The sequence below is a fragment of the Rutidosis leptorrhynchoides genome, chromosome 1 (assembly GCF_046630445.1).
Source record: "Rutidosis leptorrhynchoides isolate AG116_Rl617_1_P2 chromosome 1, CSIRO_AGI_Rlap_v1, whole genome shotgun sequence".
Lineage (NCBI taxonomy): Eukaryota > Viridiplantae > Streptophyta > Magnoliopsida > Asterales > Asteraceae > Rutidosis > Rutidosis leptorrhynchoides.
In genome coordinates this window covers 625,178,774-625,203,204 of record NC_092333.1, presented here as the reverse complement: position 1 = coordinate 625,203,204, position 24,431 = coordinate 625,178,774, and the positions used below count along the sequence as shown (strand labels likewise).

The 24,431-nt window shown below is 31.6% G+C and overlaps 1 long non-coding RNA gene across 1 annotated transcript; it reads left to right on the top strand.

Annotated features, from left to right (window-relative positions):
* Window positions 1-3,942: 3,942 nt before the first annotated feature.
* Window positions 3,943-4,617, top strand: LOC139885592 (uncharacterized). Its single transcript, XR_011772005.1, has 2 exons — window positions 3,943-4,044; window positions 4,133-4,617. It is a non-coding gene; the product is annotated as an uncharacterized lncRNA (long non-coding RNA).
* Window positions 4,618-24,431: the final 19,814 nt, after the last annotated feature.

Genomic DNA, 24,431 nt, shown 5'->3' with positions numbered 1-24,431 from the left:
TTAATGTTTTTTTTTGTTACAAAATTAGAACTATGTTTCATTTTTATGACATCTATTAACTATAATGTATGTTTAATGTTATTTTTGTTAAAAATTAGAACTATGTTTCATTTTTATGAGATCCATCAACTATTAATTACATATCATAACCTCTAAATGTTTGCATCAACATTTTTAAAAACAATACCAATTGTTGCTCCAATTCATGAAGTAGCTATAATCATTAATCATAGAATAATCGAACAATTTACAAAAAATATTTGTTCGACAAATTTAAATAAATTTATTTGGTCATTAAAAAATAAAAATTATATCATTTGTTGATACTAATTTAATAAAAAATCTTTTATAATCCTTTATATTATATTCACCGTGCATCGCACGGGCTCAAAAAATCTAGTGTGTATATATATATATATATATATATATATATATATATATATATATATATATATATATATATATATATATATATATATATATATATATATATATATATATATATATATATACTAGGTTTTTGAGCCCGTGCGTTGCACGGGTGTGTAAAAAACCGTACAAAAAATGTAATTTGCAGTTTATATTGGTATGTAAATAGCGATATTAAAAATATAAAAAAAGTATAATAATTATTTAATAGCCTGTGGTGTTTTTAAAAATTCTTTTGAGTTCAAGAGCCCGTGGTGTTGACAAATATTAAAAGTTATGCTACTAACTTAATGTCTACAATTTTTTCTCACCATTAATATCGTTTTAATTATTCTTATGAGTTTAAGAGCCCGTAGTGTTGATTTCAGAGCCCTTGGACAGGGATAAAATATTTTACAATTATTATATACAATTATTTTTTGAATAATAATATAACCCGCGAGTTTAATCTTAAAAGGATGTTAGTCTTTTTAGCAATATAAGGGTACTCGAGTGAGTCGTCATGTGTAATATTATAATAGTTATATTTGTATGTTCGTAAATATCTTAAGGACTTAAACTGTAAATTCAAATTACTTTCATAATTATTCTAAAAAGAAATGCCCTGTTGGTAGTGCATTGAAACTCCGTGTCGAATACAATTTATTGCATTTAGTTCGTAAAATTATTTCGAGTTGAATGGTGATGACGGTGGAACCTATCTCGCGGTGAACAGAAAAATAAATATGTTCAAAAATTTTGGTGGATTTTGTTTGGTAGGTTTATATTAAATAGTGAACTTAACTTTAATATCTATGAAGTTATATTTTATATCCCTGATAAATTACAATTACTACCCAAATATGAGGGATAAATAGTAAATTTTTCTTAAATTATCAATTCAAAATATAAATAATGCATTGAATTAATACTCCGTATGACAAAATACGTTAATACTCCGCATGACAAAAATAGGTTCAAAATTCTATATTTTATTTTATATTTATATAATTGTAATATATATACACACAATACACATATAAATATAAACATCCATAAATAACTTTCAACCACAATTAAGAATAACTTTTTCGATTATATATATATATATATATATATATATATATATATATATACACATACATACATACATACATACATACATACATACATACATACATACATACATACATACATATAAAAGAAAAAGTTATTCTTGATTGTGGTTGAAAGTTATTTATGGATTGTTATATGTATAGATTATATATATTATTTACAATTATTACTACTATTATATATGTATATTATATGTATAGATTATTATATTATTATTATTATATATATTATATATTATATATAAAATAATAAATCTAAAATCTAAACAAAAACTCGTATATAATCTCCCTTCAAAATCTTATTCTTTATCAAAATCTAAACTAAATATTACAGTACGTATATACTAGATACTTCCTTTTTTATATATATTTTCCTTTAAAATTATAATTTACCCCTTCACACTTGGGTACTAACTATAATTTTATCAAGGGTATAAAAGATAAGTTCAGGGGGATAAAACTTAAATTCACAATTTAATATATACACCAAATAAAACCCACCAAATTTTTTTAACAGATTTATCTTTCTGTTCGCCGTGAGTTAGGTTCCACCGCCATCACCGTTCAACTCGAAATAATTTTACGAATAAAACGTAATAAATTGTATTCGAAACAGAGCTTCGTTGCACTACCAACGGATCATTTATTTTTAGCAATAAATATGGAATTAATTTGAATTTAAAGTTTAAGTCCTGAAAATATTTATGAAGACGCAGATATAGCTATTATAATATTAGTTATACATGACGACTCCCCCGAGTACTATTATTTTACTGAAATAACTATCAACTTTTCTAAAATTAAACCGCGGATTACACTTTTATTCAAAAAATAATTGTATATAATAATTCTAAAATAATATAATTTTTATTTCGTATATAATTTATGTATAATTAAAAACATATTAAACGCACGGGCTCTACAACCAACACCACGAGCTCTTAAATTCAAAAGAATTATTAAAATTTGTCAACACCACGGGCTCTTAAATAATTTTTATACGTTTCCTATTTTTTTTAAGATCGTTATTTACATACCAATATAAACTACAAATTAGATTAAATTAATATTAATTTAAATTAATTATTAAATTAATAAATACTCCGTATATGCTTTCAAATTGAGATCTATTACTCCGTATTTCATAATCATTCTATTACTCCTTTGAAGTTCAAATTGTTTTTCATCTTGCTTAAAGTTATCTTCTTTTTACAAACTTAAGTGATTTTAATGAATATATTATACTACCTATGTTTCACCAGAAATGTCTTTATTCAAAAAAGAATTGTATATAATAATTGTAAAATAATTTAATACTGTCCAATGCACATGCTCTAAAACCAACACAACGGGCTCTTAAACTTAAAAGAATAATGAAAAAGATATTAATTGTGAGAAATAAAAAAAAATGTAAACGTTAAGTTAGTAACACCACTTTTAAAATTTATCAACACTACGGGCTCTTAAACTTAAAAGAATTTTTAAAATGTGTCAACACCACAGACTCTTAAATAATTTTTTAGTATCGCTATATACATATTAGTATGAATTGAAAATTACATTCTTTTGCACGGTTTTTTACACACCCGTGCAACGCACGGGCTCAAAAACCTAAGTATATACATATATATATATATATATATATACATATATATATATATATATATATATATATATATATATATATATATATATATATATATATATATATATATATATATATTAGATAATTATAATTCTACTATATAACTCAAAGACTAATAAAGAATTTCCATGTTACATGCGTATCTTAATCACAATTAAAATACAGTATTTCTCAACGTGTCATATGTTAGCTCTCCATATAAATTTTGAATGTCACATGAATTAAAGCGAGAAACCTAAGCTCGCGCATTGCTGGAGAGGAAGGTTCGCTTCTTACTTTTATATTTACATTTTGAACATCGATGATTGGTAAAAATGTTTTAGTAAAAGAAAAGTAATAAATATAAATATATACTCCACTAAAGATTAAAAAAAAAAAAACACGAAACAAATTTTGTATAAGAAAAATTCAAAACAAATTTTAAGAAGCTCAATTTCGTATATTGTAATAATGGTTTTTTAAATTTATTTATGATAAAATTGCCCATTTCGTCCATGTGTTTTCCATTTTTTGCTCGTATCATCCCTGTATTTTATTTTCTGCAATTTTCATCCCTAAAAACATTTTAAAGTTCCAATTTCATTCCTCACCTTAACGAAGGTTAACTGGGTCCGTTTTAAAACTATTCATAGGGACTATCCACGTAATCTTTAATAGTAGTTAAATACATCTATTGTATTTCTGAAAACTACGATCTCGCCATATAAATTAATAATTTAATTAATACTAATAAATATAATATAAATTGGGAATTTATATGAAGGGTGTACGGATGATTGGCATGGTTTTGTGAAAGAAACTAACTCTTACTATGGTGTTGATATGAGTGTTTTGACGAAACCATTTTCCGAAGAGCAGAAAAAGTACTACTTGCAGGTTAGGATTTAGGTTTCTCTTTTATTATTTGTTATAATTATTATTAAAACCAAGCTAAACATATATATATATATTTTTTTCTATTTAGAATTCTATGTGGAACAACCTGCATCCAAATCACGTTGTAGGAACTGCAACCATTCTAAAAGAGATTGATTGTTTAACGGTTACTGTTGAAGATATACTCAAAATTGAAGCTACGGTTTCTTCAACAATCACCAAAGAGGACACGAGGCTATGTGGATTTGGTGGTTGGTTCGATGTTCATTTTAATGTGAGTTGATTTTTTCCGTATGCGTTAACTAGTCTTGGTGCCTAGCTAAACTGTAGGTGTGTCAATCTCGGCCCGTTTACTTATTTATGTGTTGATTTGGGTTATATTTTATATCTAGTCGCTCGAATAGGTAAACTGTCATAGCATTAAAATGATTGTATGAGTTAACAAGTATAAGTTCAGCAACAGTATATTATTTTCAATTTTCAAAACTCTAAACTGTAGTGCAGCCTTTTAGGGACACGAAATGTAATTACAGCAGGTGTGCTATAAACAACAGTTTTCACTTTTGACTCCAACTCAAATGAATGAGATAAAAGAGCACCGCTGATGATATAAAAAATAACAATAGTGAGCAGAAAAAAAAGCAATTGTTAATTTTAGTGAAGAATTAATTTAGAGATTGATAGATTGATACTGTATATATTCTATTTCTGAAACCAACAGCTCACTGTTGAAGAAAACTACTTTGATTTGCAGCTCATTTTTCTTCTTCACTTGCAGTTTTCGCTCGTCTTCTATGTTCACATTCTCTTTAGCTATCTCATCGATATTCATTCTCAATTTCTCAATCAGCCCATTCGACACATTATAATGTGAGGAAGAAGGAATTGAATTTTGTTATATTAACTAGTTAAAGATTACGTGGATAGTCCATGTGAATAGTTTTAACAGACTCAGTTAATCTTTGTTAGGGTGAGGGATGGAATTGGGACTTTAAAATGCTTTTAAGGATGAAAATTGCAAAAAATAAAATACAGGGATGAAACGGGCAAAAAGTGAAAAATACAGGGACGAAATGGGCAATTTTGTCTTTATTTATTTTAAAAGTTTTATATATAGATAAGTTATTACTCCATATTTAAGGGATTTTTAGATTTATTTAATTTAAAACGCTTAAAATGTTTTATATGTAGATAAGTTTTGAATATTTAAAAAGATAAAATATAGCTAAATATAAAAAGCACATTTATGAAAAGTATGAACATCAACACTTACTTAAAATAATTATATGTTAATATATCTTTGACAAATAGTCCATTGTCATCAAACCCGAAAATCCCCGAAACAAACCAACATCCCAAAAAGTTCCCGAAACAAATAATCCATTGTCCTCCCAAGCTCCTATAAGAAACCAATATCCTAGAGAATCCAGCTCGTATCGCCCGACACAAGACAAACCGTCTCGCACTCACGTCATCAGATCGAAAATTCTCATCCTGAAACTATAGTAACTTTGAAAAAATCATATATGAAAATCCAACATTCCAAACAACGCTAAATTTTTACCACATGCAGACATATGTTTCTTCTAATTACAGTCCAAAAATCAAGTCGATCTGACGGTTAACGAACCATCAATGAGTTTTCTTCTCCAACTGTGCGTGAACATCCGAATTCGATAGCCCGGTCAATTTTTCACACGGAATAGCGAAGAATGAGAACTCAGATCCGACACTTGGATCTCCCGAAAAATTCTTATGCGACAAAACGAAGCATTCCGATCACCGAATTCGTTTCTTCTATGAATCAACCATTGTCATAACACAATCGGTCGTGTTACGCCAATATTAAATCATAATCATAGACTAATCTTTACTTATCAACTCTTGAATATATATACCGTACTCGATGAGATCATTGCGAGCAACTTAGACCAAGTCACTTGATCTCGATACATGTTGTAAACAAAACCCTAGATCCGTCATCCGTTCACCCGATGATAACCGAATCATCATCAAATCATTAACCATGCTCTCAATCAGGTGTCGTGGCCGATCTTAAAACCTTGAAGCTCGGATACCACTTGTTAGGATTTATGGGACCCAAGCAAGACATGTGATTTACTGAAATTACAAAACTCACGAACAACAAATGGATAAACTAAAGCATAAACGATAAGTAAAACAATAAACGACACAAGGATTTAACGTGATTATATTTAACTCTAACGTGGAGAATGGTTTAGTCCATGGACGCAAACCAGTGATTTATACAAGTAATTTTCGTGCACAATGTTATTACAGGAGACTAAGGTTACAATTTATTGTGTTAAACATATAAGGGACCGTCTTGTTGGCCACGCAACCCTTGCGTCCAGTGACCCTCTGTCGTGAAACGCGACATGCCTCGTATACAAATTCTCCAATTTGTTCGGCATGTTTCTTTGCGTTCTGACACATATCTCGCGAAGCATGACCACACCCTCACCACACGCAACCTGATCCTGTTTCTTTCCTTATTCCTTTTGTTCAAACGTCAACATACTCAACAACACCGAGTTAATATTGTATGAACTTCCCATATTGAAATGATTGCTTTTCTTAAGGTAAATCTATTTAATTTATATATATATATATATATATATATATATATATATATATATATATATATATATATATATATATATATATATAAACTAGGAAAAAGCTAGTGAATACAAGAATACCTTAAAAACAAGCACGACATGTATAACGACCTACACGAACAAGGAAAAAATGACGACCTGCACGACATGTATTAAAAACAAACACCTCATGATTATGAATGTTTAGTCTTGAATTAGTCCTAGTGAGGAAGTGCCGATGCAACGCCGATGTTACAGTTAGTCCTGAAGATGAAGTATGTCATGTTTGAAAGTAGTCTAATATATATAGTAAGTTAGTAACAATCACAATCACAATAACAATATTAATATATTATTAATGAGCCCATCAGATCCTTTGATAGTACGATTCTATGTTCTCGTTGAGCTCGGTAGTTTATTTTGTTGTATGTTTCTTGAGGCTCCGTTTTTCTGATAAAGTCTCGATTGATTACAAAAGTGTTAGTTTTTCGAGGGAAAAAACAATCACAATAAGGATCTTTCTATCTATCTATTCTATCTATACATTATATAAAATGTATGTAACGTACGAGCTTAAAACTCGATATTTAAATTGCGAAAGCATAAATTTATGACTTTCATGTAACACACGAGCTCAAAACTAGATATTTATATTGTGAGTATATAAATTTACAACTTACTTACGTGTAAATGGAGGGACTTATAAAACTTTTATTAATATATTATTAATGAGTACAATAACACGGAGTGTACGCGCAAGGCCTGAATGATTCACCAATCATACATTTTTATAAGCATAAATAATGAATACGATTATAATATTTAGTTAAGTTGGGTCATTGATTAAGGTTGTTAAAGGTATATTACTCCATAGTTTTTAATTATTATATACCTATATCTAAAAGGCAAAGGCCAACTGAATAGTACTATTTCTTTTTTCGCTTTTCGCAAACTTAACTCCCCGACTTTTATTAAAATACAAATCGTACCCCCACTTTATAATCTTATTAAAATACAAATCGCACCCCCACTTTATACGTATATTTTTCCCAAATTTCACAAACTTAACCCCTAACTTTTATTAAAATACAAATCGAACCCCCACTTGACTAACTTTTTTTTTTACTAATATTCAATTTTCACAAACTTAACCCCCTAACTTTTATTAAAATAGAAATCGAACTCCCACTTTATACCTATATTTTTTTCAAATTTCACAAACTTAACCCCCTAACTTTTATTAAAATACAAATCGAACCCCCACTTTACTAACTTTTTTTTTTAAATAAAACCCGAACGCTAAAAGAAGCAACTTTCACAAAAGGAACAACCCTTCAATGTTAGATGTCGAAAAAAATTCTTTTTTACAAAATAGATCAAGACTTTTTTTTAACTCGCATTCAAAACGGAGCCCCCGGTGCGAAGCGAGGGCTCCACATCTAGTTTTAGCTAAATGAGATGTCAAGGTTTTGTGGAATAAATTTACTTAATAAAAGAAGGTACGGGTTTGTACAATAATTAATTATAAATTAAGTTACTAACTAATATAATTTTAAATGACACAACGGCGGTCACACTTTTGTATAAGGTTAATTAACTTTTAAAATATGCTCAAATCAGATTAAATACGCACTTCAGTGTATACTAAGTGGAACTGAAAGATTAAAAATACTTTAACCGGTCGAAGGATATTTTTTTTTATATTATTCAGTTATAAAGTTTTGTAAAAATAATTTTAAAAAAAATACTGTGTGCAAGCTGCTTTAAGAGTGTGTTTGGACGAAAATAGTTTGTAACAGGAGTTTGTAGCTAGATCTGTAAGTTGATATTTATATTTAAGTTAAGAAGCTGAAGATTTTACTTTATAAGTGTTTGGTAAATTAGTTAGAGTTTATGTGTATTAATTGACACATAAGAACACAAAGCAGATTAAATATAACAGTTTGAGGGTTAATTATGGAATTTCACCCTTCATAAGCTCCTAGCGTATTTTTTTTTTAAGCTACTTCAAGCAGCTTATAAAATTTGTGTACCAAACAAAGTTAGAAGCGGAAGCTTATGAAAAAGAAGATAAGCTTAAACTTTTATAAGATCTTAATTCCTGTAAGCTTGTATGTTAAACACACCTTAAGTGACATACTCCCGTTTTTAGAGAGTTCTGTAGAAATAATGTTTTTTCTTGTAGGAGAGGATGTAGAGACTTGTAATATATACATATGTGTATAAATGTATAATGTATAATGTTTGTATACTCATAAGAATCACATGTTGGAGTTTTATTATGTTATAATGTTTGATGAATAAATATATAAATGAAAGATTCTTATAAAATAAGATGCATCAATTAGGTGATAACAAAATTACAGTATATGCTTATAAAAGACTTTTTTGTTGCGTTGATCCTTTATTTATACCCTATATTGTAAGTGTAACACCGTATTTTTTACATACACACTTTTTTTTTAAAGATACTCACAGCGGAAGACTAATTAATTTACATATCATATGATTACACAAAACACTGGTGTTACGTTATTACTACGAGCCATTTAATCATATAGTTTATTACAAAACACATCAGAGTGACACTTTGTAACGACCCGACTTTTTCGACTTGCTTTTGTACTTTGTGTTTTCACGAAACTGCGTATTTGTGCGTACTGAGCTATATTATACTTTGGGATCTTACTACATGTGGATTACTTTCGTTTATTTTATATGTCTAAACGTGCCTTTAAGTACGTAGGTTACTTAACTTGATCTCCGGAAGCCTTTATGACCGTTAGTGTCACTTGACGTTTAGAACGAACTGCGTACTGTGTACACGTTTAACTTTGGTCATAATCGGAATATTATGACTACGAAATACTAATTGTTATTTTATAATAACAATTACTTGGGTTTTTGGATGCTTAATTACGCTTAGTAATTTACTAGAACACACTAGTTAGTCTTGTTAGACTTTCTACCTTGTTGGACTTAAGCCCACCCTACTCTAGTTAGTGGAATATTTAATTAGCCAATTATTAATGACTAGTTACCCAATAATATGTAACACAAATGCCCATTTATTAGAGGGAACATACTGGCATTTTTTTAACCATTATCCTTAATGTTGCATGAGATCCTAACATAAGCACCAACTTTAGACAACCATTAACTAAAAAGCAAAAAAGTGTCCCCTTTGTCCCCCACCAAAACCCACGGCCACCATCACCTCCCCACACCATCACCTTCTATAAATACCAAGCTTATTTATCTCATTTCACACTTGATCTCATTCACAAATTACACACACTTACTCTCTAATTCTCTCTCTAGTCTTTCTCACTCTAAAAAGTGTAAGTTTAATTTTTTTTTCTCTTCTTATTCCCTTCATATCCACGACATCATCATCATTATTTAAAAGATCTAGCTTTTAGCTCTTGATCTTTTTATATCTTGTAGATTCAAACTTAGGTTTGAATCCTTCAAGAACATGAAAGATTCAAGCTTTCTAGCTTTGAATCTTCATTTACTTGTTAGATCTAGCTTATGATTTCTTTATTTTGTTATAAAGATCAAAACTTGTGTTTATGATCTTCATGTAACTTGAAGACCTAGTCTTTTGCTTTAAGGATCTTCAAGAACACTAAAGATCCAAGCTTTCTAGCTTAGGGTTTCATTATTTTGTTAAAGATCTTAGCTTTTTAGCTTATGGTCTCATTACTTTCATTAGATCTTAGCTTTCTAGCTTATGGTCTCATTAATCTTGTAAAGATCCAAGCTTTCTAGCTTAGGGTTTTCTTAATACTTGAGATCTAAGTTATTATTGTAGATCTCAATTACTTGGAACCTTTTTGTGTTTGTTGTGATGATAAAGATCAAGTCTTCATCATCACATATGATGGAGATGCATAAACTTGTGAAAAAAGGACAAAAGTTGAAGCTTTATTGGATTTATGCAATAAAGAGGCAATCTTGATGTTCAAAACTTGTAGAATGATAGTTTTTACTCTTAGTTGTGTGTTGATGGTTGAACCTTGGTCAAAGTTGTAGTGACCCGAACTTTTCCATGTTTTTACATATATTAAATGAAATTGTTATTTACATGATTAAGTGTTTCCAACATGTTAAGTAATCAAACTTGTTAAGACTTGATTAATTGAAATAGGTTTCATATAGACAATTGACCACACAAGTTGACCGGTGATTCATGAACGTTAAAACTTGTAAAAACTATATGATGACATATATATGATATATGATAATATATATAGTTAACATGATATTATTATAAGTAAGTATCTCATTAGGTATTTTAACAATGAGTTATATACATAAAATTGAGTTTATTGAATTAAGAAACTCGAAACGGTATATATAACGATTATCGTTATAACAACGTCTTACTAAATACATATGAATCATATTAAGATATTGATACACTATGTTTAATCATGATAAATGATAAGTAAACATGTCATTAAGTATATTAACAATGAACTACATATGTAAAAACAAGACTACTAACTTAATGATTTCGAAACGAGACATATATGTAACGAATATCGTTGTAACAACATTTAACTGTATATATATCATACTAAGATATATTAATATATCATAATATAATGATAATGTAATAATTTAACATCTCATTAGATATAATAAACATTGGGTTAACAACATTTAACATGATCGTTAACTTAAAGGTTTCAAATCAACATTTACATGTAACGACTAACGATGACTTAACGACTCAGTTAAAATGTATATACATGTAGTGTTTTAATATGTATTCATACACTTTTGAAAGACTTTAAGACACTTATCAAAATACTTCTACTTAACAAAAATACTTACAATTACATCATCGTTCAGTTTCATCAACAATTCTACTCGTATGCACCCGTATTCGTACTGTGATGACCCGGAAATTTCTGACCAAATTTAAACTTAATCTTTGTATGATTAACATTTTCGACACGATAAGCAAAGTCTGTAAAACTGAATCTCAAAATTTTTCAACTACTTTTATATATTTAAATACCCTTCGGTTGTTTTCGACGATTCGCGAACAATTATATGTAAATAGATACATATATACTATGACTTGAAAAGGTAACAATGTATTAATTGTTTGATACCGTACATTAAACTTATTGGTTTAAATATCTATTTGAATATATATGATAAGTTGAAATATTTATTATTAAAATTTATTTATAAATAACTTCCAATGTGTATTTAAAAACTGATTTATGTATATTAAAAAGATATATACATATATATAATTTCAAGTTATTTAGTAAACGATAGTAACATTCATTTATTGATTTGATTGATATTTAGATAAGTTAACTAAAGCATTTAAGATGAACCAGTAAAACACTAATTTGCTACAGTATTTTTAAATTGCTACAGTACCCAAAATGCTACAGTATTTTTGAAAATCACTATTTCCAACAGTGAAATTGACTTTGCTACAGTAACTTTTGTAGTGACCCGAACTTTTCCATGTTTATATATATTAACTGAGATTGATATTTACATGATTAAATGTTTCCAACATGTTAAGCAATCAAACTTGTTAAGACTTGATTAATTGAAATATGTTTCATATAGACAATTGACCATCCAAGTTGACCGGCGATTCACAAACGTTAAAACTTGTAAAAACGACATGACGATATATATATGGATATACATATGGTTAATATGAGATTATGATAAGTAAGTATCTCCATAAGTATATTAACAATGAGTTATATACATATAAACAAGACTACTAACTTAAGGATTTCGAAACGAGACATATATGTAACGATTATCATTGTAACGACATTTAAATGTATATATATCATATTAAGATATATTAATATATCATAATATCATGATAATATATTAATTTAACATCTCATTAGATATAATAAACAATGGGTTAACAACATTAATTGAGATCGTTAACTTAAAGGTTTCAAAACAACACTTACATGTAACGACTAACGATGACTTAACGACTCAGTTAAAATGTATATACATGTAGTGTATTTAGATGTATTAAAATACTTTTGGAAGACTTCAAGACATATATCAAAACACTCATACTTAACGAAAATGGTTACAGTTACTTTCCCATTCTTTTCTTGCATCAAGAATTCTAGTCGTATTCTTACCCGTATTATACACAGCTTCAAAACGTACTTACTATGGGTATATACCAATAGGAACTAGCATGGGATTCCACTCTTGATTATGTCATGTATGACTAATCAATTTTAACTTCTACCATGAGCTAGTCAACTAACTAGAACTCCTTTTAACCCCACTTACTACTCACCAATTACCACTCATCATTCACTCCATTTCACTTCCAATTCTCTTTCTAATTCTCTCTCAACACACCCACACTATTATGAACGTATTTTTCCAGTAGTTAATCATCATCTTCATCAAAAATCACTTCAAGAATCAAGCTATAATCATCATAGGAAGAACACTTCAAGAACACTTCAAAAATCCCTTCAAGTTTACTAATTTACTTACAAGCTTTCTAATCCATTCCAAGTAATCATCTAAGATCAAGAAACCTTTGTTATATACAGTAGGTTATCTTTCTTATTCAAGGTAATATTCATATTCAAACTTTGATTCAATTTCTATAACTATAAACTATCTTAATTCGAGTAAAAATCTTACTTGAACTTGTTTTTGTGTCATGATCCTACTTCAAGAACTTTCAAGCCATCCAAGATCCTTTGAAGCTAGATCATTTCTTGTCACTTCCAGTAGGTTTACCTACTAAACTTGAGGTAGTAATGATGTTCATAACATCATTCGATTCATATATATAAAACTATCTTATTCGAAGGTTTAAACTCGTAATCACTAGAACATAGTTTAGTTAATTCTAAACTTGTTCGCAAACAAAAGTTAATCCTTCTAACTTGACTTTTAAAATTAACTAAACACATGTTCTATATCTATATGATATGCTAACGTAATGATTTAAAACCTGGAAACACGAAAAACACCGTAAAACCGGATTTACGCCGTCGTAGTAACACCGCGGGCTGTTTTGGGTTAGTTAATTAAAAACTATGATAAACTTTGATTTAAAAGTTGTTATTCTAAGAAAATGATTTTTATTATGAACATGAAACTATATCCAAAAATTATGGTTAAACTCAAAGTGGAAGTATGTTTTCTAAAATGGTCATCTAGACGTCGTTCTTTCGACTAAAATGACTACCTTTACAAAAATGACTTGTAACTTATTTTTCCGACTATAAACCTATACTTTTTCTGTTTAGATTCATAAAATAGAGTTCAATATGAAACCATAGCAATTTGATTCACTCAAAACGGATTTAAAATGAAGAAGTTATGGGTAAAACAAGATTGGATAATTTTTCTCATTTTAGCTACGTGAAAATTGGTAACAAATATATTCCAACCATAACTTAATCAACTTGTATTGTATATTATGTAATCTTGAGATACCATAGACACGTATACAATGTTTCGACCTATCATGTCGACACATCTATATATATTTCGGAACAACCATAGACACTCTATATGTGAATGTTGGAGTTAGCTATACAGGGTTGAGGTTGATTCCAAAATATGTATAGTTTGAGTTGTGATCAATACTTAGATACGTATACACTGGGTCGTGGATTGATTCAAGATAATAATTATCGATTTATTTATGTATATCTAACTGTGGACAACTAGTTGTAGGTTACTAACGAGGACAGCTGACTTAATAAACTTAAAACATCAAAATATATTAAAAGTGTTGTAGATATATTTTGAACATATTTTGATATATATGTATATATTGTTATAGGTTCGTGAATCAACCATTGGCCAAGTCTTACTTCCCAAAGAAGTAAAAATCTGCGAAAGTGAGTTATAGTCCCACTTTTAAAATCTAATATTTTTGGGATGAGAATACATGCAGGTTTTATAAATGATTTACAAAATAGACACAAGTACGTGAAACTACATTCTATGGTTGAATTATCGAAATCGAATATGCCCCTTTTTATTAATTCTGGTAATCTAAGAATTAGGGAACAGACACCCTAATTGACGCGAATCCTAAAGATAGATCTATTGGGCCTAACAAACCCCATCCAAAGTACCGGATGCTTTAGTACTTCGAAATTTATATCATATCCGAAGGGTGTCCAGGAATGATGGGGATATTCTTATATATATGCATCTTGTTAATGTCGGTTACCAGGTGTTCACCATATGAATGATTTTTATCTCTATGTATGGGATGTGTATTGAAATATGAACTCTTGTGGTCTATTGTTACGATTTGATATATATAGGTTAAACCTATAACTCACCAACATTTTTGTTGATGTTTTAAGCATGTTTATTCTCAGGTGATTATTAAGAGCTTCCACTATCGCATACTTAAATAAGGACGAGATTTGGAGTCCATGCTTGTATGATATTGTGTAAAAACTGCATTCAAGAAACTTATTTTGTTGTAACATATTTGTATTGTAAACCATTATGTAATGGTCTTGTGTAAACAGGATATTTTAGATTATCATTATTTGATAATCTACGTAAAGCTTTTTAAACCTTTATTGATAAAATAAAGGTTATGGTTTGTTTTAAAATGAATGCAGTCTTTGAAAAACGTCTCATATAGAGGTCAAAACCTCGCAACGAAATCAATTAATATGGAACGTTTTTAATCAATAAGAACGGGACATTTCAGTTGGTATCCGAGCGTTGGTCTTAGAGAACTAGAATTTTGCATTAGTGTGTCTTATCGAGTTTGTTAGGATGTATTAGTGAGTCTGGACTTCGACCGTGTTTACTTGAAAAATGATTGCTTAACAAATTTTGTTGGAAACTATATATTTTTAAGATGTGAATATTATGTGATATATTAATCTCTTAACGCGTTTGATATTATGTGATAGATGTCTACATCTAGAACAAGTCCCATTGACTCACCTAATAATAATGAAGAGTCAAATGTAAATTGGAATGATTCGTGGACTGATTCACAAGTTCCCGAAGAGGAACCGGAAGAAGAGTCGGAACCAGAAGAAGAATCGGAACCGGAAGAAGAATCGGAACCGGATGAAGAAATAGAACCGGTGGGGGAAATAATAAAACGGTTAAGTAAAAGAAAATTCTCAACCAACCGATAAAATAATAAAATGGTGTTTCCGCCAAGGAAGCAAAATATTGGGAGGATTACCAATTCTCCGATGAATCGGATTCCGACGAGAATTCCGATGATGTTATAGAAATTACCCCAACTGAATTTAAAAAGGCAAAAGAAAATAATAAGGGAAAGGGCATAAAAATAGAGAAATCTAATTCCAACCCCGATGAACTTTATATGTATCGTCAACCCCCGAAGTCCTTAAGTTGTAACAATGACCCGGGAACCTCTAAACCACCAGGTTTTTCCAAACCAATGTGGATAACGACGGCTTGTATTAGGGGAACATCATATATCCCTAGAAACTTGGCAAAACGAACCAAAATCGAAGAAGAAGAAACAAGCGAGTCGGAATAAGATAGTTGTATTCGTGTGGTGTAATATAAGTAATATAGTGTGCTTATGCTTTATGATATATGTAAAAATTGCTTGTATTAATAAGTATTTTTTTTATGAATCTAACTCTTGTCTATTTTACAGTATAAAAACACAAAATGGATAGACAACCCAATATTTTAAGAGACCTACCCGGAGACATGATTGATGAAATCTTGTCTAGAGTCGGTCAGAATTCTTCGGCACAACTATTTAAGGCGAGATCAGTTTGTAAGACATTCGAAGAACGTTCCAAGAATGCCTTGGTTTATAAAAGGCTTTTGTTTGAAAGATGGGGGATATCACATTGGGAAATCCATAAGTTACGATGTGTTTACTTTGACGCATATATTGCGGGGAACCCAAATGCTATTTTACGCAATGGGTTAAGAAATTATTTTGACTCAATATATCCGAATATTGGACTTCGTGATTTAGAAAAAGCGGCTAACATGCAACATAAAGAAGCATGTTATGCTTACGGATTAGTAATGTTCGCTTCTCACCAAAGTGAGAACAAGAACATCGGGCTACAACTATTAAACAAAACGTTCCCACAAGTGACGGAGTTGGTAATTGGGGTAAGAAATGAGGTTTTTAGATTGTTACGGGACTGTTGGACATTACGTAACCCTCGTCCCTTTGACGACGTTACAACACGCTGTCTTATCAATGGCCATAACGGTTATGTTCCACAAGACCAAGGATGGGAAGTAATCCTAGTAAAACCAGAATGCATGACTTGTTTCTGGACGTATGAATTACATGTCTTTATTGCCTTTGCTGAACGACTTGTGTACTAGCTAGAATTATCTTCACAACCATCTTGTATCAAATTTATTGTGTGCTATATTTCATGCTATATGTAAAATAAGCGGTATTGTAAGTTTGTAAAATATTGTGTAAAAGTTTGAACGCGAAATATTATTATAATCAGTTTTTCATATAGAATTGTAGTAGTTGAATTGTATATTAGCTACTAAGTATGAACTTAACGGGTAGGTACTACCCGAATTTAAACTTATAAAACGCTAATATGAAGAAAAAGCTTTTATAAATGAGTTCATATTATGCTACGAAATACTATTAACTACTCTTAATATTCTGTATGATTAACTTGTTCCATTTGACTATTTTGAAGGAAATGGCACCGACTACTCGACACACCGTGAATATGAATGAAGAGGAATTCCGTACTTTTCTTGCTTCAAACATAGCCGCAGTACAGGCTGCGCTACATACCAACAATAACCTTGGATCTAGCAGTACAGGAAATCGTGTAGGATGCACCTACAAAGAATTCACTGCATGCAAACCTTTGGAATTTGATGGAACCGAAGGACCGATCTGATTGAAATGGTGGATCGAGAAGGTCGAATCGGTGTTTGCCATAAGTAAGTGTACTGAAGAGGACAAAGTAAAGTACGCTACGCATACCTTCACAGGTTCTGCGTTAACATGGTGGAATACCTATCTAGAGCAAGTGGGACAAGACGATGCGTACGCACTACCGTGGTCAGTATTCAAGCACTTGATGAACGAGAAGTACCGTCCCAGAACCGAGGTCAATAAGCTCAAGACAGAACTTAGAGGGTTACGAACCCAAGGATTTGATATTACCACGTACGAAAGACGATTCACAGAATTGTGCCTATTGTGTCCGGGAGCATTCGAAGATGAGGAAGAGAAGATCGACGCGTTTGTGAAAGGATTACTGTAAAGAATCCAAGAAGATATAAGTTCACACGAGCCCGCCTCCATACAACAGGCATGTAGAATGGCTCACAAACTAGTGAATCAGATTGAAGAAAGAATTAAGGAACAGACTGCTGAAGAGGGCAATGTGAAGCAAGTCAAAAGAAAGTAGGAGGAAAACGGTGATAAGAATCACCAATACAACAACAACAACAATTACAACAATAATTGCAACAATTATCCCAACAATCGCAACATCAATCGCAACTACAACAAACGGCCCAACAACAACAACAACAACAACAGCAACTACAACAATCATCCCAACAACAATAATAACCGCAACAACAACAACAATCAGAAGCAGCTATGCCAAAGGTGTGAAAAGTATCACTCGGGGTTCTGCACCAAATTTTGCAACAAGTGTAAAAGAAATGGTCATAGCGCGGCGAAGTGTGAGGTCTACGGACCAGGGGTTAATAGAACGAAAGGAACAAATGGTGTCGGAACGAGTAATGGCGGAGCAAGTAGTGTCGGAGCAAGTTATGCCAATGTAGTTTGTTATAAATGTGGAAAACCGGGCCACATTATTAGAAATTTCCCGAACCAGGAGAACACGAATGGACAAGGTCGCGGAAGAGTTTTCAATATTAATGCGGCAGAGGCACAGGAAGACCCGGAGCTTGTTACGGGTACGTTTCTTATTGACAATAAATCTGCTTACGTTTTATTTGATTCGGGTGCGGATAGAAGCTATATGAGTAGAGATTTTTGTGCTAGATTAAGTTGTCCATTGACGCCTTTGGATAGTAAATTTTTACTCGAATTAGCAAATGGTAAATTAATTTCAGCAGATAATATATGTCGGAATCGAGAAATTAAACTGGTTAGCGAAACATTTAAGATTGATTTGATACCTGTAGAGTTAGGGAGTTTTGATGTGATAATCGGTATGGACTGGTTGAAAGAAGTGAAAGCAGAGATCGTTTGTTACAAAAATGCAATTCGCATTATACGAGAAAAAGAAAAACCCTTAATGGTGTACGGAGAAAAGGGCAACACGAAGCTACATCTTATTAGTAATTTGAAGGCACAAAAACTAATAAGAAAATGTTGCTATGCTGTTCTAGCACACGTCGAGAAAGTACAAACTGAAGAAAAGAGCATCAATGATGTTCCCATTGCAAAAGAATTTCCCGATGTATTTCCGAAAGAATTACCGGGATTACCCCCACATCGATCCGTTGAATTTCAAATAGATCTTGTACCAGGAGCTGCACCAATAGCTCGTGCTCCTTACAGACTCGCACCCAGCGAGATGAAAGAACTGCAAAGCCAATTACAAGAACTTTTAGAGCGTAGTTTCATTCGACCAAGCACATCACCGTGGGGAGCTCCTGTTTTGTTTGTCAAGAAGAAAGATGGTACATTCAGGTTGTGTATCGACTACCGAGAGTTGAACAAACTTACCATCAAGAACCGCTACGCACTACCGAGAATCGACTACTTATTTGATCAACTACAAGGCTCGTCTGTTTATTCAAAGATTGACTTATGTTCCGGGTATCATCAAATGCGGGTGAAAGAAGATGATATTCTAAAGACTGCTTTCAGAACACGTTACGGTCATTACGAGTTTATGGTCATGCCATTTGGTTTAACTAATGCACCAGCTGTGTTCATGGACCTTATGAACCGAGTGTGTGGACCATACCTTGACAAGTTTGTCATTGTTTTCATTGATGACATACTTATTTACTCAAAGAATGACCAAGAACACGGTGAACATTTGAGAAAGGTGTTAGAAGTATTGAGGAAGGAAGAATTGTACGCTAAATTTTCAAAGTGTGCATTTTGGTTGGAATAAGTTCAATTCCTCGGTCACATAGTGAACAAAAATGGTATTAAGGTGGATCCGGCAAAGATAGAAACTGTTGAAAAGTGGGAAACCCCGAAAACTCCGAAACACATACGCCAGTTTTTAGGACTAGCTGGTTACTACAGAAGGTTCATCCAAGACTTTTCCAGAATAGCAAAACCCTTGACTGCATTAACGCATAAAGGGAAGAAATTTGAATGGAAGGATGAACAAGAGAAAGCGTTTCAGTTATTGAAGAAAAAGCTAACTACGGCACCTATATTGTCATTGCCTGAAGGGAATGATGATTTTGTGATTTATTGTGACGCATCAAAGCAAGGTCTCGGTTGTGTATTAATGCAACGAACGAAGGTGATTGCTTATGCGTCTAGACAATTGAAGATTCACGAACAAAATTATACGACGCATGATTTGGAATTAGGCGCGGTTGTTTTTGCATTAAAGACTTGGAGGCACTACTTGTATGGGGTCAAAAGTATTATATATACCGACCACAAAAGTCTTCAACACATATTTAATCAGAAACAACTGAATATGAGGCAGCGTAGGTGGATTGAATTATTGAATGATTACGACTTTGAGATTCGTTACCACCCGGGGAAGGCAAATGTGGTAGCCGATGCCTTGAGCAGGAAGGACAGAGAACCCATTCGAGTAAAATCTATGAATATAATGATTCATAATAACCTTACTACTCAAATAAAGGAGGCGCAACAAGGAGTTTTAAAAATAGGGAAATTTAAAGGATGAAATACCCAAAGGATCGGAGAAGCATCTTAATATTCGGGAAGACGGAACCCGGTATAGGGCTGAAAGGATTTGGGTACCAAAATTTGGAGATATGAGAGAAATGGTACTTAGAGAAGCTCATAAAACCAGATACTCAATACATCCTGGAACGGGGAAGATGTACAAGGATCTCAAGAAACATTTTTGGTGGCCGAGTATGAAAGCCGATGTTGCTAAATACGTAAGAGAATGTTTGACGTGTTCTAAGGTCAAAGCTGAGCATCAGAAACCATCAGGTCTACTTCAACAACCCGAAATCCCGGAATGGAAATGGGAAAACATTACCATGGATTTCATCACTAAATTGCCAAGGACTGCAAGTGGTTTTGATACTATTTGGGTAATAGTTGATCATCTCACCAAATCAGCACACTTCCTGCCAATAAGAGAAGATGACAAGATGGAGAAGTTAGCACGACTGTATTTGAAGGAAGTCGTCTCCAGACATGGAATACCAATCTCTATTATCTCTGATAGGGATGGTAGATTTATTTCAAGATTCTGGCAGACATTACAGCAAGCATTAGGAACTCGTCTAGACATGAGTACTGCCTATCATCCACAAACTGATGGGCAGAGCGATAGGACGATACAAACGCTTGAAGACATGCTACGAGCATGTGTTATTGATTTCGGAAACAGTTGGGATCGACATCTACCGTTAGCAGAATTTTCCTACAACAACAGCTACCATTCAAGCATTGAGATGGCGCCGTTTGAAGCACTTTATGGTAGAAAGTGCAGGTCTCCGATTTGTTGGAGTGAAGTGGGGGATAGACAGATTACGGGTCCGGAGATTATACAAGAAACTACCGAGAAGATCATCCAAATTCAACAACGGTTGAGAACCGCCCAAAGTCGACAAAAGAGCTACGCTGACATTAAAAGAAAAGATATAGAATTTGAAATTGGAGAGATGGTCATGCTTAAAGTTGCACCTTGGAAAGGCGTTGTTCGATTTGGAAAACGAGGGAACTTAAATCCAAGGTATATTGGACCATTCAAGATTATTGATCGTGTCGGACCAGTAGCTTACCGACTTGAGTTACCTCAACAACTCGCGGCTGTACATAACACTTTCCACGTCTTGAATTTGAAGAAATGTTTTGCTAAAGAAGATCTCACTATTCCGTTAGATGAAATCCAAATCAACGAAAAACTCCAATTCATCGAAGAACCCGTCGAAATAATGGATCGTGAGGTTAAAAGACTTAAGCAAAACAAGATACCAATTGTTAAGGTTCGATGGAATGCTCGTAGAGGACCCGAGTTCACCTGGGAGCGTGAAGATCAGATGAAGAAGAAATACCCGCATCTATTTCCAGAAGATTCGTCAACACCTTCAACAGCTTAAAATTTCGGGACGAAATTTTTTTAACGGGTAGGTACTGTAGTGACCCGAACTTTTCCATGTTTATATATATTAACTGAGATTGATATTTACATGATTAAATGTTTCCAATATGTTAAGCAATCAAACTTGTTAAGACTTGATTAATTGAAATATGTTTCATATAGACAATTGACCATCCAAGTTGACCGGCGATTCACAAACGTTAAAACTTGTAAAAACGACATGACGATATATATATGGATATACATATGGTTAACATGAGATTATGATAAGTAAGTATCTCCATAAGTATATTAACAATGAGCTATATACATATAAACAAGACTACTAACTTAAGGATTTCGAAATGAGACATATATGTAACGATTATCGTTGTAACGACATTTAAATGTATATATATATCATATTAAGATATATTAATATATCATAATATCATGATAATATAATAATTTAACATCTCATTAGATATAATAAACAATGGGTTAACAACATTAATTGAGATCGTTAACTTAAAGGTTTCAAAACAACACTTACATGTAACGACTAACGATGACTTAACGACTCAGTTAAAATGTATATACATGTAGTGTATTTAGATGTATTAAAATACTTTTGGAAGACTTCAAGACATATATCAAAACACTCATACTTAACAAAAATGGTTACAGTTACTTTCCCATTCTTTTCTTGCATCAAGAATTCTAGTCGTATTCTTACCCGTATTATACACAGCTTCAAAACGTACTTACTATGGGTATATACCAATAGGAACTAGCATGGGATTCCACTCTTGATTATGTCATGTATGACTAATCAATTTTAACTTCTACCATGAGCTAGTCAACTAACTAGAACTCCTTTTAACCCCACTCACCACTCACCAATTACCACTCATCATTCACTCCATTTCACTTCCAATTCTCTTTCTAATTCTCTCTCAACACACCCACACTATTATGAACGTATTTTTCCAGTAGTTAATCATCATCTTCATCAAAAATCACTTCAAGAATCAAGCTATAATCATCATAGGAAGAACACTTCAAGAACACTTCAAAAATCCCTTCAAGTTTACTAATTTACTTCCAAGCTTTCTAATCCCTTCCAAGTAATCATCTAGGATCAAGAAACCTTTGTTATATGCAGTAGGTTATCTTTATTATTCAAGGTAATATTCATATTCAAACTTTGATTCAATTTCTATAACTATAAACTATCTTAATTCGAGTAAAAATCTTACTTGAACTTGTTTTTGTGTCATGATCCTACTATAAGAACTTTCAAGCCATCCAAGATCCTTTGAAGCTAGATCATTTCTTGTCACTTCCAGTAGGTTTACCTACTAAACTTGAGGTAGTAATGATGTTCATAACATCATTTAATTCATATATATAAAACTATCTTATTCGAAGGTTTAAACTCGTAATCACTAGAACATAGTTTAGTTAATTCTAAACTTGTTCGAAAACAAAAGTTAATCCTTCTAACTTGACTTTTAAAATTAACTAAACACATGTTCTATATCTATATGATATGCTAACGTAATGATTTAAAACCTGGAAACACGAAAAACACCGTAAAACCGGATTTACGCCGTCGTAGTAACACCGCGGGCTGTTTTGGGTTAGTTAATTAAAAACTATGATAAACTTTGATTTAAAAGTTGTTATTCTGAGAAAATAATTTTTATTATGAACATGAAACTATATCCAAAAATTATGGTTAAACTCAAAGTGGAAGTATGTTTTCTAAAATGGTCATCTAGACGTCGTTCTTTCGACTAAAATGACTACCTTTACAAAAATGACTTGTAACTTATTTTTCCGACTATAAACCTATACTTTTTCTGTTTAGATTCATAAAATAGAGTTCAATATGAAACCATAGCAATTTGATTCACTCAAAACGGATTTAAAATGAAGAAGTTATGGGTAAAACAAGATTGGATAATTTTTCTCATTTTAGCTACGTGAAAATTGGTAACAAATATATTCCAACCATAACTTAATCAACTTGTATTGTATATTATGTAATCTTGAGATACCATAGACACGTATACAATGTTTCGACCTATCATGTCGACACATCTATATATATTTCGGAACAACCATAGACACTCTATATGTGAATGTTGGAGTTAGCTATACAGGGTTGAGGTTGATTCCAAAATATGTATAGTTTGAGTTGTGATCAATACTGAGATACGTATACACTGGGTCGTGGATTGATTCAAGATAATAATTATCGATTTATTTCTGTATATCTAACTGTGGACAACTAGTTGTAGGTTACTAACGAGGACAGCTGACTTAATAAACTTAAAACATCAAAATATATTAAAAGTGTTGTAAATATATTTTGAACATACTTTGATATATATGTATATATTGTTATAGGTTTGTGAATCAACCAGTGGCCAAGTCTTACTTCCCAACGAAGTAAAAATCTGTGAAAGTGAGTTATAGTCCCACTTTTAAAATCTAA